Genomic DNA, 6,476 nt, shown 5'->3' with positions numbered 1-6,476 from the left:
AAGCAGCTGGGAAGTGCCAACAGCTGAAGCTGCCCAAGCCCAAATCCCCCTGGATTTGGCTGCATCCCCCCCACCAGCCCTTCCATCGCCTCCAGCCAAGCTGCGAACTCTACAGGCAATAATTTTTCCACCCTTTCCCTTATTTTTTTCCAAGGAAAACAATGTTTTTCAGGCAACAGATTCCCCAAAATCCCCAAAACACATTCCCAGCCCCAAAGCGCTGCCCAGCCCCGGGGACAACACCATCTCCGGGGTTGATTTTCCTCTCCAGGACCAAGGATGCTGTCGCTGACCTGCTGCGGGGCGGGATGCGGGATGCGATGGGGTTGGGTGGGATGGGCAGGGCAGACACCCTCCTGCTCAAAACCCTTCTCCAAACCAGCAGGAAGCAGAAGGAAAAGCCTGGAATCATCCTAACTCATTCAGAGGAGCTGCCCTCCCTCCTGAGCTCGGAGGGAGCCAGGCACTGGTGCCGTGACCTTTTGGGTTTCCTTATTCCCCCTTTTCCGTTGGCTTGGTTTTATACAGGACTGTATTTGTAATGTGAACGAGGATTTCTTTTCTATTCTGTAACTATAAAAGGCGAAGGAAGGTTTCAGCTGATGCTGTCCTGCTCTGGGGCATTTCCCTTCCTGCTGCACTTGAATCGATTAAAATCTGGTGGGTTTTTTACTTTTGGCCCCTTTTTTCCCCTCCCTCTTAATGCTCCCACTCGCTCCTGTGGGCTCTGCAGCACCCAGCTTGTACCTGTAACCATGAGCTTCATTTTCTGGTGTCCCAGTGAGATTCCACCTTCTCCCTTGCTGCCCGGGTGGGTGATTTCCTCCTTGGTAGTAAAATAACAGAAAAAAAGCTGGAATTTGGAACAGTAGAAACGCAGAAAACACACATGGGAGAGAAGGGGTGGATCCAGAGGGACAGGCTAGAGAGATGGGACAATGGGAACATCATGGAGTTCAACCAGGCCAAGTGCAAGGTCCTTTCCCTGGGTCAGGGCAATCCCCAGCACAGCCACAGGCTGGGGAATGGATGGGGCAGCCTGAGGAGAAGGACTTGGGGGTGATGGTCAATGAGCAGCTCCCCATGACCCGGCTTCAGTGGGCACTTGAGCCCAGAACCCCCCCATGTGCTGGGCTGCACCCCCAGAGCGTGAGCAGCAGCTCAGGGAGGGGATCCTGCCCCTCTGCTGCGCTCTGGGGAGACCCCCCCTGCAGCTCTGATCCAGCTCTGGGGCAGCAGCACAAGGGGGATGTGGAGCTGCTGGAGCGAGGCCAGAGGAGGCCATGGAGATGCTGCGAGGGCTGGAGCAGCTCTGCTCTGGAGCCAGGCTGAGAGAGTGGGGCTGGTTCAGCCTCGAGAAGAGAAAGCTCCTGAAGGGGAGACCTTAGAGCAGCTCCAGTGCCTAAAGGGGCTGCAGGAAACCTGGAGGGGGGCTTTGGACAAGGGCCTGTAGGGACAGGACAAGGGGAATGGCTTGAACCTGCCCGAGGGGAGACTGAGATGAGCTCTTAGGCAGAAGCTCTTCCCTGTGAGGGTGCTGAGGCGCTGGCACAGGGTGCCCAGAGAAGCTGTGGCTGCCCCATCCCTGGCAGTGCTCAAGGCCAGGTTGGACACAGGGGCTTGGAGCAAGCTGCTCCAGTGGAAGGGGTCCCTGCCCATGGCAGGGGTTGGAGCTGGGTGAGCTTTAAGGTCCTTTCCAACACAAACCATTCTGTGGTTCTATGATGATCCCCCACACCACATCTCATCCCAACTTCTAATCATTAGAGCTCTGAAGCAAGAGGCTGATTAAGCTTTCCAGCTTGTTTGTTATCACTAAGTATATCAACACTGGATTTTCTCAACAGGCAATTACATGAGTAAGCCCTTTGGAAGCTTGCTGCCTTCTCATTCCACATGACATCTTCTTGCAGTCCTGTAGCCTGATTGCATTTTGTGAGCAGCACTTTCCACCAGCTCCGTGTATCTCATTTGCACTGCATCAGCTCTTCCTCAGCACTGGAAGATCGACAAGAGAGAAGCTCTGAGTTTCTCTTTACATCTCCAGAACAAACATGGCCATCGAGACCATCAAATCCTTCCCCTGCAGCCAGAGCTATTTATTGGAATATGTATATGTAATGGAAAATGTATATTGTTACTGGGAACATACAGACTGCAGAGTCACAGGGCTGCAATGCTCATCATGAGCAGTGGATTTGCAAGGGGTCAGTCAGCCAGAAGGTCTTCCTAGTCCCCAACCCCACTCCTCCTTTGCTTCCAGCTTCTCCAGATCTGATTTCTTGGCTTTGAGCTGTCCACTTTGCTCTTGTCATCGGTGACAACGTGTTGCTGCTGCTGGGCTGTCGCAGTGGCCTCCTGGGGCCCTGCCCAGGGCACAGCTATCTGCACGCTGCACCTTCAAGATGTGCTTCCTGTTTTGCTGCCAGTTAACTTAAAACAACACCCCAGCACGTTATCATGTAGAGATGAGCATCACCCGCACTGCAGACTCCTGTGCCCACATTTAGGAAACACCAGCGTTACATCCACCTGTGCAACCTCAGCTCAGCCCCCTGAGGCACACACATTGGGATCCAGCCTTTAATTACTGCTTTGTAGATGAGGTTCTTCCCTTGGTACCTGTGGCCCAGTTAGGGCTGGGTCTACCCTGGGGCAGAGGGATGAGGGAGATGTGGATTTGAGACCCCCATGTCCCCTCCTGCACAAGCTGGAAGGAGCCTGCAGCAGATCTGGTGCTTGAAATGCTTTTGCCTTTCTTCTCTCTCACATCCTGAGTAATTTTGCCTGAATCCAGGGTGCTACAGGAGGGTTCGCTGAGCAAGAAAGGGCAAAGGGTGAGAGTGGAGCCTCACTGCTCCCACCTTGCCCCGGCAATGCAACCAAACCACCCAGAGCAAGAGGCACCAGTGCCAGGAACAACACAGGAGTCCCATGGCAACAGGGCAGGGACAGGAGCTCAGGAATGGTGTAACACATCTGGCACATGTCCCATTTGCAGGAACAAAATGGAGCTTCTGCTGCCCAGGCAGCTGCCCACAGTGGCTCCATCCCATCCTTGAGCCCTTTCTGAGGCTCTGGAGCTAAAAGGCAGCTAGCTGATTGAGAGCTGGCTCTGCTGCAGGACCAGAGCATGATGCTCTTTGCTCCAGCAAAGGCATTTCAGGGTTCCTCCAGCCGTGTCATTGGTCTGCTGCTGGGCAATGCAATTTCAGGACAGCGTCCTTTAGGGTTGCCACCACACATCCTGCCTGGCAGGGCCACTGGAGAACCATCCATCCTTGTTAAGGAAATACAACGGGGGTGGGAATAAGGCCTGGGATGTGTCCCTTAATCAATTTACAACCAAAAGCTTCTTTCCAAGCACGAAAACAGCATTGTCCCCATTCACCCACCGCATCCTACCGGCCTTGCTCTCGTTCCTGCTCCCATTCCCTTGGAACCAGCCGTATTTATGTCGGCACACCTAGGACCAGGCAGCCGGATCTATGGATCAACTTGAGTCCCTGAAAAGCGTCTCTATGCCTTTGTCTGAGGTTGTGAAAGCGGCTTTTTTACTCCTTAACATCTGTGACTCGCCAGGGTCCCTCGGCTGCGGGAGGGAGCCGGCGCTTCTGCACAGGGTAAATTAATCCTTTGTTGCTCCTCAGTCATTTCTTCGCCTGGGTTGGGATGGAAGAAAATCAACTCGTTTTTCTTCCTGCCCTTCCTGTTTACAGTGACACAGGGATTCTTCATAGGATAGCAGGGAGAGGTGCTCGGACTCTATAATGACATCGCAGCCTTGGCCAGGCAGCGGACAGTGGCTGTAAGGAGGGACCGGCCTGGTCCAGGGGATAAGGGGTTTGCAGTGAAGCCCCCAGACCTCACCATGGCTGTGGGTTGTGGTGCAATGCCCACACTCACCATGGCTGGGGCTGTTTTGGGTGTCTATCATTTTTGTTTTGAAGCATTTCCCCCACTGCTCTGAAAATAAGATGATGGGTGCAAAACCAAAGTGATGGGAGTGATGTACCCTCCATTTGCTGGGACCTGGGGGAAAGGCATGGGTTTATGTACCGAGCATCCTCCCCAAAGGATGCACCAGCTGCAAACCAAGAGGAGGAAAGAATCAGGCTTATCCTGAGGTGAGACCCAAACTCCAGCTCAGTCCCATAGCTACACGGCTGCAGGTCCCCATGTGCCATTTCCCTGTCTCTTTCTTCCTAAACTGAGTAAACTGACTCGCATACGTGGGTTTTAACCACGAACACTTCAACCACAGGAGGACTCCTTCCCTCCCCCTCTCATTATACCGGTATAAATGTAATTATCCCCGGTGTAATTAACAGGAACCCTGTTTCTGGTGTCAGCAGCAGCCTGGGTGCGTGCTGCAACCCGCTGCGGTGTAGCTGTTATCTCTGGCTCACAGCAGAGGGTCAGCACTGCTTGGGGACTCCTGTGCTACCACCAGCATGATAACTGGGGACCAGGAAGCCCCACCAGCAAGGTGGGGTGCTGAGGTTGCCAGTTTGCAAGCACAGCACTCTAAAACATGGCCAGGAGAGACAAGCAGGGACCTGCCCGTCTTCCCCTGGGCTCCGCAAGTGAAGACATGGTGTGAGAAACAGCTCCCGACCTCTCATGCTTCACAGCTGGAATATTTGTCACCGGGGAGTCCACACTGATGCCTTGTAGGAGCCTGGGATGTTCAGGGAGGAGAGGGGTGTGTGGGCAGATTTATCTGCTCCAGTGCCAAGATGACACAGTTCCACTCTTCACATCTCTGCTATGCCAAAAGGTTGGCTTTGCTCACACCGGTGGTGATTTAGGGATGTTGCGTGGTCCACCATGGCATGGCAGAGGCAGGTTTAGGGCTCTACCAGCTGGCAGGTGGAGAACTGATCCAGCCTCACATGTCTGATGGGCTGACTGCATCCCTGAAGCCATTCGCTCGGAGCGGGGCAGCGCAGCTCAGTAGAATAAGCTGCGTCTTCTTTAGGGATGCACTCTAGGAGAGCCTGCTGACGTTGTTATCCTGGTGAAGAGCCTGGAGGCAGCCAGGCCGCGCTAACAGGAGCTACTTGTTGCACAGGATCCATGCTGCAGCCATTGTGGGGTGCTCAGGGCATGGTGGGGCCGTGCCAAGGGCCACACGCCCATTTGGACAACATGGTCCCAGCAGAGCAGTTTATCACAGCGAGGTTCTGCCAGGTCAAATAAGCCACGTCAGCACTCGCTGAAGAAAGCTTTGGGTGCTGTACAAGCTATAAGCTAACTCCTTATCCTGATGGACCCCATCACGCCTGGCCTGGGGTGCTCAGCACCCCTCAGGCTGCAGCCACAAGCTGCGTGTCCTTAGGAGTTGGGAGTCGGCTGCTTCCACACAGCTTCGGTGCTGTGGGTGCCTGGAAGAGACACAGAGACACCCATCACCCTTTGGGGGAGAAGATGGATGCAAGCCACAGAGCCAGCTCTCAGCAGGATCCAGCCCTGCTTGTGCTTAGCGACTGTGATAAACCGAGGTAACTTCTTGCACCTCAAACCACAACCTGACTGCGGTGCCCACAGCAGCTCAGGATAAAGGGAAACCTCTCGCCATGTCCTGTGTGGTTTGTGGGACCCCGTTTGAAACACTGCAGCCGCGGCGCTGGGCTTGTTTTCCCTGTGTGCATGCAAGGGCATGTCCCGAGCGCTTCCCTGCACCAGCACCTTCCTCCTGTTTCCATGTGTGGGTCACTCGCCTGGCCGAGAGGGAGAGGAAGCATCGCATGTAAGCACCGAGCGCACATGTTAAGTGTCCCCCCCGACCCCAAACCACGGGAGCCCAGCACCTCTATGGAGGAGGCTGCACAAAACCAAGCGCGGCCGCTCCCGACCGAGCTGCCCCTTTAACATGGAGGTGTTAGCGCAGAAACTACGGCTCCCAGGGTGCAGCGCTGTGTTTTAGTGCCCAGGCCGGACCCGGAGCAGCGCACGCTGGGGTCTGTAGTTTCCTTACGGCCCTGGCTGTGTGGGGAAGGGGAGTGGAAGGGTTTAGGGGGGGAAGACACCCCAAAACCGTGCTTGGCTGCTGGTGCTGGGCTGGGAAAGGCGTGAGGGGAGCGCGACCCGCTCTTTGCGCCTCTGCATGGCGGGCACCCGGGGGTGCTGCTGTGTGGGGCAGGGCGCTGGACCGGGCTTGACCTCCACCCAGCGCCGGCCTAGGGGTGCGAGGTGCCCGGGAGCGGGGAGAGGGCTCCAGCGCAGCCCCGCGGGCCAGGCAGCGCGGAGCTAGGGCCGGGCTGAGCCCTACGGCCACACCGCGGCCGCGGAGGGAGCTGGGGCCGCGGAGGGAGCTGGGGCCGCGGAGCCGCGGCCTGGCCCCAACCCGCGCGGGTGAAGGGCCGCGGAGGAGGGCGCCTGTCCCGGCGCTGGGGGACCCGGGCCCGGGGTGTGCGGAGGGGCCGGCGGGCAGGGCCGGGCCGGCATCGCTTGGAGCGGCCTCGCCTTCCCGG

Source organism: Lathamus discolor, chromosome 18, assembly GCF_037157495.1.
Source record: "Lathamus discolor isolate bLatDis1 chromosome 18, bLatDis1.hap1, whole genome shotgun sequence".
Taxonomy (NCBI): domain Eukaryota; kingdom Metazoa; phylum Chordata; class Aves; order Psittaciformes; family Psittacidae; genus Lathamus; species Lathamus discolor.
The sequence above is the reverse complement of the archived record's forward strand: the minus strand, read 5'-3'. Positions refer to the sequence as shown.